This window comes from Leptonychotes weddellii, chromosome 16 (assembly GCF_054177405.1).
Source record: "Leptonychotes weddellii isolate Sample4059 chromosome 16, ASM5417740v2, whole genome shotgun sequence".
NCBI lineage: Eukaryota > Metazoa > Chordata > Mammalia > Carnivora > Phocidae > Leptonychotes > Leptonychotes weddellii.
This window is the reverse complement of record NC_138384.1, coordinates 17,836,522-17,844,475: the sequence shown is the minus strand read 5'-3', so window position 1 is coordinate 17,844,475 and position 7,954 is coordinate 17,836,522. Positions and strand designations below refer to the sequence as shown.

At 56.3% G+C, this 7,954-nt stretch overlaps 1 protein-coding gene across 1 annotated transcript in view; it reads left to right on the top strand.

Moving 5' to 3' along the window:
• The first annotated feature begins 455 nt into the window (after positions 1-455).
• CDH5 (cadherin 5) overlaps positions 456-7,954 on the top strand; it is a 30,540-nt gene continuing 23,041 nt past the window's right edge. Inside the window, exon 1 of the mRNA XM_081806489.1 lies at positions 456-616. The gene's annotated coding sequence lies outside the window, so the exon portion shown is untranslated. The remainder of the gene's footprint in view (positions 617-7,954) is intronic.

Sequence of the window (7,954 nt, the reverse complement as noted above, 5' to 3'; positions counted from 1 at the left end):
CCCAGCCACCCCCAAAAGCCCTGAAGCCTCCCCATCACCTGCAAAGTCTGCCCCTCTCTCAGCATGTCATGGGTCACCTCGGAAGATCTGGCTCCAGGGCCGGGCTGACCCAGGCTGGATCTCTTGCTCTGTACACCCCAGCTGGGTAAAGAAGCACCTTAAACTTAGAGTCTCAGTGCCCTGAGCTATAAAATGGGAGTGATGACACCTACCCTGAGGGTTACAAGGAGGATGAACTAAGGACCCTGGCGGGTGCCATGCCCAGAGCCCCACAGCTGAGGCCTGGGGTCAGAGTGTGAGTTGAGCATCCCAGGCCACATCTAGGCCTAGCACTCTGTGGGGGTAGCCTGGCCAGGCCAAGGCAGCCGCCCACCACAGAGCCTGCCTATCTGCAGCCAGCCCGGCCCTCACAAAGGAACAATAACAGGAAGCCATCCCAGGGGGAAGTGGGCCAGGGCCAGCTGGAAAACCTGAAGGGGCGGCAGCCAGGCCTCCCTAGTCGGCCGGGTGTGGCTCTCCTCGAGAGGCTATCGGCAGAGCTCCACAAACTCCACAGCAACTCAGCCCCAGACGGACAGTCTGACGGAACGAAGACACCTCTCAGCCCACGAGCACGGTGAGTGACAAATCTCTGCGCCCCACTCCACCCCAGACCACGCTGTGAGGGTGCTCGGCTTCCCTGGGTGTAGAGCGGTGGTTGTCGGGGTCCCAGGGAAGAGCCATTCCTTGGGGACAGACCGGGTCTCCTCCTGGCTCAGAGCAGGGACAGGAGAGTGTGCCTACTGGTGGTGCCACGGACACAAATGGGCATTCTCAGGACTGGGGGGGAAGGACTAGGCTCTCCCACATGAAGACTCTCCAACTCTGTGTGGCGTGAGGGCCCCTTGCCATGATCAGAGAGGGAAGTAGTCTGTCTGAGTTGCCAGCACAGCAGAGGCAGAAGACCGGCACCAGGCCTAGTCTCCCCTTGCGTGGTCCCAAGGCCTGACATCGTCCCTCCTGCCCAAGTTCTGTGCTGGTATTGGGAGAGGAGCCCTGGAAGGGGAGCTCTGAGCCCCCAGGCCCTCTCTGTCAGCCAGTGCCCCCATTTTTAGAATAGGCAAGCTGAGGCTTGTCTCTGAGCACCTGAGGCCCTGCCTATGGATCCCTCCCCGCCCTGCCTTGGACACTGCGGGGGCCAGGTTTGAGCCATGGGAGCTATAGTCAGATGCCCACAGCCCTCATATTTTAGGGAAGTCCCCCCAAAAGAGTTGAAGGCAGGCAGTTTAAGGTGAGATCCCCAGATCTCCCAATCCTTCCCATGCTGCTTTGGGAAAATTACTCAGCACCTCTAAACCTCCACGCTCTCGTCTGAACAATGGAAACAGGGACTCGTTGTGCAAGCGGTTATGGGAACTGAAGGTGATAGGATAAAAGGTTCTGTCTGACGGAGCTCATGATTCTACTACTGCCAACGAATCCATGAGTTTAGATGCGTCCTTTCTCTGTTCCTCAGGGGAGGCAACTGAGACTGGGCGAAGTAAGAGCGGGAGTGGGGATTTGAACCAGGATCGGCACCCCAAAGCCCAGACTCTTGCCAGTGCCAAGGAGTTCCTCCATGTCTCAGCTTTCTCATCTGTGAGCCAGAGGAAAGCAGTCTTTTCATGAGTCAATGAAAGGAGATGGTGTGCACACCCAGTGCCGGCACCAGGAATGGCTCACGGGAGGGGGGCCTTCAAGAAATCACAGCTGACTGTCGCCGCTACCCCAGAGCTGTGAATGTCGTAAGGTTTTTGACCCCTGAGGTCAGTGTGTCCTCCGCAGGTGGGGGGGCGGGGGGATGCAAGGGAGAAGATGTGGACTTAGCTCTTCCTCTGGCAAGCACTCCAGGCCGAGCTTGTTCCCTACCCCACGGACGATGCTGCTGTGTGAAGGGGACAAACAGGATCCCCCAGGAGATGAAGGGCACTCTGGGGGAGGCAGGAAGCCTGGGCCGCTCAGAGGACTTAGGGAGGCTGCCGTGGCCACAGGGATTTTTAGAGCAGGAAGTGCCAGGAGGGCTAGCGACACTGAAGGCCCCAGTTGCCAGGACCAGGGGCTCTGGCCCCCCCGTCAGGTGGTGGGGAGCAGCAGAGACCAGCCCTCTTTGGGCCCCAGTCTGGGGGGCAGCAGGTGATCTCCAAGGGGCCCAGCAGCTGCTAGGCCCCCCGGCAGCCCTGCCAATTCCTGCTTACCATTGCAAGGCAGTAGAGGAGGCATGCACTGGCCTCGCAGGGGTTAAGCTGCCCACCCTGCAGCTTCAACCTGACCGATTGTGCTGCAAACAAGAGCCGGACATGGGGGCAGGAAACCAGAGGGGCCACACGTATTTTCTTCCCAAGTTGGCTGACTCACAGCTCTGCTGCTGCCTCGGGGACACAAGGTGAACACAGCTGCCACTCGCTCTAGAAAAATCTTGGGCTTCTCGCCTACGGAGATCTATCCCAGTTACTTCCACACCTCTCCCCACCCCCTCAGCATCCTTGAAGCTACTAAAAGAATTCCCATTTGACAGAGGGGACCGCGGATGCTGGATGCTGAGAGAGACCAAGCCGCCAGTCCCAGGTTACACAGTGAGCATGAGATGGAAGCAAAATAGGGAGTGAGGCCAGCCCTTTCAGACCCTACAGCCCCACCACACTCCATAGTGAAGCTCGGAGCGGGGAAAAGTCAGGGAGGGTTGAACCTGACAGTTTAAGCCACAGAAGCGGGCACGAGGAGCCAAATGATCCTGGAAGGAATGTTCTAAGAGACAGGTCCTGCCCTGAGGAGCTTGGCTTCTGGCTAGCGATACTAAAATGTCCATCCTAACCCAAGTCCAAGTGGATGCTAGGTGGAAAAATACCAGAAAGCTTCCTGGAGGAGGAATACTGAGAGGTCTTAGGTCTGCTCTGACCTTCACTCCTCGAATCTCTCTAGGGCAGGGGATGGACCAAATGGTCCCTAAACTCATTCAAGGACCTCCAGTTTGTCTGTCTTGGGACACAGTAACAGTCAGATCCGGGCAGGCACAGATACTGGGAGGAGGGGAAGCAGGGACCCCAGGGCCAGGCAGGCAGCGAACGAGATTTCCTTCTGGAGAGGAACAGAGGGGCGTAGGAGGTGGGCCCAGGGCAGAACCAGGAAATGAAGTCAGGTGTGAGTTGGCCAGCCCAGCCCACAGCCATCAGGCTGGAGTGGGTGGGTACATAAGAGTCAAGACACCTGCATACCTACTGAGCACCAACTGTATACCAGGTTTCACACCGATGATCTCATTTAATCCTCCTGACCAGCAAGGCAGCTACTGTTGCCTCCATTATAGATGAGGGAGCTGGGGTTCAGAGAGGCAAGGGATGGGCCTAAGGCCACAGCTCTTGAGCAGCTGGGCCAGTACAAATAGGCAGGTATGTGGGGCTCATTCTGTTGCTCCCAATGACTGTCTCAGAGCCTCAGTCAAAGTCAGGAAGCCCAATGAAGACTGGAAAAGGCTCCCTGCTGGGGGTGAGGGTGTTCTCTCCTTGAAGCTTGGAGCTGCCCCCATTAGAAAACAAGGGGTAGACTGGATGATCCTAGAGCCCAGAAACCCAACACAAAATTATTTGAAATCACAAACTAGGCCTGGTGAATTGTTACTATCTACTTGTAAGATTGTACTGAAGATTGAGGGACTGAGTTCAAGTTCAATGGGAATAAATACTGTGATACTGTGATCAGTGAGGTCTACCAGGGGTATGGAAAGGGGTGAGTGACACCCTGGGAGCTCGGTCCAGCCAGGCCTACATAAAAGGTTCCTTGCACAGGGACAGGCACGTGTTCGTCAGAGCATAACCTTGTCATCCTCAAAGAATCAAAATCCTACTGGTGGTATGTCTGATATGATGGGCCATTCAAGATGCTATTTGGGGACAAGGAGGAGATTCTCTTGAGCTATACCAAGGATTGCATCTGCTCTGACCACCCAAGGTCTTGCCTGTGAATATGCAAATTTGTGTTTTAAATCCTGCAAGTGAGGAGGGAAGCAGTGACAAGACCAGAACCGGAGACTGAGGCAGGCTGACAGGCAGCAGTGGAGACACTGACACCTCAAGGTCCAGGGCCTTGAATTCATGCAGCGGGATGCTGGGACCAAGTGGAGACCTAGGTCCAAAACCCGCCTGGTCAGAGACACTCAGGCCAGGAGGCAGAGGCTGTGCTAGGGGCAGGAGTCAATCAGAAGACCTCGTCAAGGAGGCAGCCCGGGGCTTGAAAAGAAGTAGAGCATTCACCCAGGGGACACAGCAAGAAAGGGCATTCCACGCAGAGGCAACAGCCTGTGCAAAGAGCCTGCTGGAGAGAGGAAGAGCAATGTGCATTCCAGAAATGTCTAGCTCTCCTCATGGATGGAAGGGGCAGGGAGAGAGAGGAGAGGAAAGCCAGCGGGATGGGCAGGGGCCATGCCATGCTGGGCCCTGAAACCAGGCTCAGGAGTCAGGCTTCATCCTGCTGGGGGTGGAGAGCCAAGGAGGAATGGTCAGCAGGGGAGCAGCATGGTCAGCAAGAAGGGGCCTCAAAACAGGGAAGCTACTGGCAGAACCCCAAAGGAAGGAGATTAGGTCTGGGACCCACAAGAGCAGGTCCCTACCCTGAATTGAGCCACAAACCAAGAGAAAGCCCCAAGGGGCCAGTTAATAGCTGCCCAATCCTGCCCCCCAACACACCCCATGCCAAGGGCCTCCTAGGGCCTCACCCTTCATCCTCCCAGTATCTCATAGCTGTCAAGGCCCAGTGGTAAATGCTGGGGATCAAGTGGACAATGTGGGAGTCTGGGGATCACTGGCTCCAATCTCTGTCCCAGACTGAGAAGCTCAAGGTGGTGGGGTGGGAAAGCAGTGAGGAGAGCCACTCAGGGCCACACAAGGAGCAGGGGCTCCAGCACTTGCCCTTCCCACAGGCACAGCTCCCCCATGTTCTGGGCTTTTCCTCCCAAAGCCCTGCCCTTAATCCCTGACCCAGGGCCTCTGGGCTAGAGTCCAGAGCCCGTGGGAGGTTGGGCTGGGACTGATCATCCTGCCCGCCCTCTGAGGCTTTGCCTGGAGCTGGGTTCAGCTGCCAGATCTTGTCCCGGCTGGTGGGGGTGTACTGCGTGGGAGCGGAGAGGGCAGATGAGTGGGGACAGGGGTGTGTACTGTGTACTTACGTAGACACCGTTGATGGTGTTGTGTGTCCATGTGGTGTGAGAATGTCATGTGTGTATCCCTGACCTGCAAGCTTCTTCTACCCCACCCTAAAGGGCCCTCCAACCTGCCTGATAACACCTTCAGGCCTAGACTCAGCCCCTGAAACCTCAGGTTTGAGCAGGGCTCTGGTCAGGTCAAGGAGCAGGGGTCTGCTGGTACTGGGGGCAGGACTAGCCCAGGGGCACCCGCCAGGCCACTCCACTGAGGGGCTCCCAGCTGGGTCCAGGCTTCCTAGGGTCTATTTAGCTACAAAAGGAGCAGCTCCAGCTCTTCCCTTCCCCTCCCTTTGTCTCCCTCTGTGTCCCTCGAGTTTTTTTTAAACTCACAGAGCTGAGTAGACTTCACAGCACCTTCGAGACCAAACCCCAGTGACAGATGGGGGCAACAAACAGAAAGGGACCAAAGGGATGTTTGCCTGATATCCCACAGTAGGTCAGAGAGAAGGAAGACTCCCTCCTGGACTGAGACCCTCAAACCAATCTGGGGTCTGCTGGCCCCCTCCTCCAGCTTCCTGCTCTCCTCCATCAGCACACCTCACAATTTAAAACTAGACATTGTTTATCAAACGGTTAGTATCCTAACGTGGAGGCACAGCCTGTGTTTGCTCCCCACATGTAGTTCGGCGCCTGGCACACAGCAGGTGCTCAGTAAGTGTTTGCTGAGTGGCTGTATAAGCCCAGGGCTCTAGAGTAGGCTTCCAGAAGTGGGGATATGTGACTAAATCCAGGCAGTGGAGAGAGAATGCCAAGTGCAGAGGCTGGGAGGCTGTGACCTGGTGGGTGTTAACGTCCTGCAGGCTGGGGCTGCTGCCAGAAGCCCACCAAGCACCCCGGGACCCAGACAGTAACTGGAGGGGAGCAGACAGAGGCACAGGCTCCCACACTTGGCTCCACCTTCAGAGCCACCCCTCAGTCCTCAGGCTCAGCCCAGCCATCTCCACCAGTGGTCCCACCCGCCATGGACGAAGAATTGGACCTAAGAGCTTTCTAAGGCCCCGACCTCCCATCCGGGCAGAGGTGAGCCCCGCTGTCCCCCAGATTCTCTGAGGCTCCTCTGCCCCTTCTCCTGGTTCCATGCCCTCTCACCTTAGACCACACACTCTGTCTTCTCATTCTGGGCCCCCCAGACCTTCCCAGACTGACTGAGGGCACAAAGAGCCCACCCTCATCCAGGAGTGCATTTGGAGCTGCCCCCAAAAGCCACGAACAGGGCTCCAGGGATGGAGCCCCATCACAAATCCTGCATGACAGGGACACGGGCAGGCACCTGGCCTCTGCGTGGAGCTGCCAAGCAGGTTCCCGTGCCCCTCCAGGCTGTTGTCAGGCAAATTCCCGGGGCTGCTCAGCTGGGACTTTCTGAGCATAGAAATCACTTCCAAACTCCTCAGACCCTCTGCTTGTCCCTCATACCCCAATCCACCTGGCAGCATTCCGACAGCTCCCAAAACTTGGTGAAGGGAAACCGCTCATAGGAAGGTAAAGAGCTAAAGTAAGCCTGACCCCAGCTGCGGCTCTGACCACACCTCCAGAGGTGCAGCCAAGGGCAATTCTGCTTCCAGCTGTGTGCTCTCCATCAGCAGTAGGAGGAGAAACAATTGTCTGACAAAACCCTTTCTCTTGGCCCCCATTTTGGAGGCCAAATTTCTAACACAAAAGGCAAAAGACCCAAATAAATGTGGCTTTTCAGATGGAAAAGTCCCTCAGGCCCCTCTCAGTTTGGGTGTGGAAGGAGCCCAGGATTCAGAAAAAGAGCTGGGTGAGGGTTCTAGACCTCCCACTTCTGAGTTGTTTGTCTTTGTGCCTCAGTTTCTCCCTCTGGGAAGTGGAGGCGGTAATTCCTATAGCCTGGGGATAATATGAAAACCAACTGAGACAGCATCTATGAAAGCTAAGCATGCTAAGCATGGAGGATAACTGTTTATTATCATTACATGTGAGTGTCTCCAAAGAGTCGGTCAGAGGGCAACACAGTGGGGAGTGCAGTATTTGGGGTGAAAGGCAGCCTCAGTTCAAATCCTGGCTCCATCTCTTGCCACCCTATGACCCGGGATGACTCATTCCACCTGTCTGAGCCTCACCCACACAGGGGGATTACTGCCAGCTATCTGGTAGTCTGCAAGGTTTAAATGAGAGAGCACACAGCACCGAGGACATGCTCAGGGCTGTCAACCCCATTCTACCGCCCCAGGCAAGAAGGGGCTGGCTTGAGAGGGCACTCCAGGGTAAGCATGCGGATGGACATGAGATTATATGATCCTCATCTCCAAAGGCCTGCCCCCTCGCTCACTGCTCGCTGACAAGGAGCTGAGCACACACAACTCTCCCCCTGCCACACTGGTGACACACCAGTGATGTGGGGTGACCTTGGGAGCCAGGGCCAATCCTGTGTGTCAAGGGATTTCTCTCCAGGGCCCACAGCAGGGCCTCTACTGGACAGAGACTAGAATCCAAGGGGCTTTTCTGCACGTCCAGAGAACACTGTGTGTGTGGAGCCAGCCAAAACCCACCAAGGAGTTAATGTCCCCTGTGAGCCATGTGGCCAAAGCCTGTGACTGGTGGCCTCTGCTTTACTTAAGTCCAGCTTGGTTATTCATTTGGATGATGGCAGCTGTTGGCCCTGAGACCACTAGCCCATCCACTCAGGTCCCAGCCAAGAGAAAGTCATGCTCCTGTCTGCTGTATCAGACAGGGTCCCAGCAGGAAACAGAAGTTACCTGGGGCGGGGGGGGGGGGGGGGGG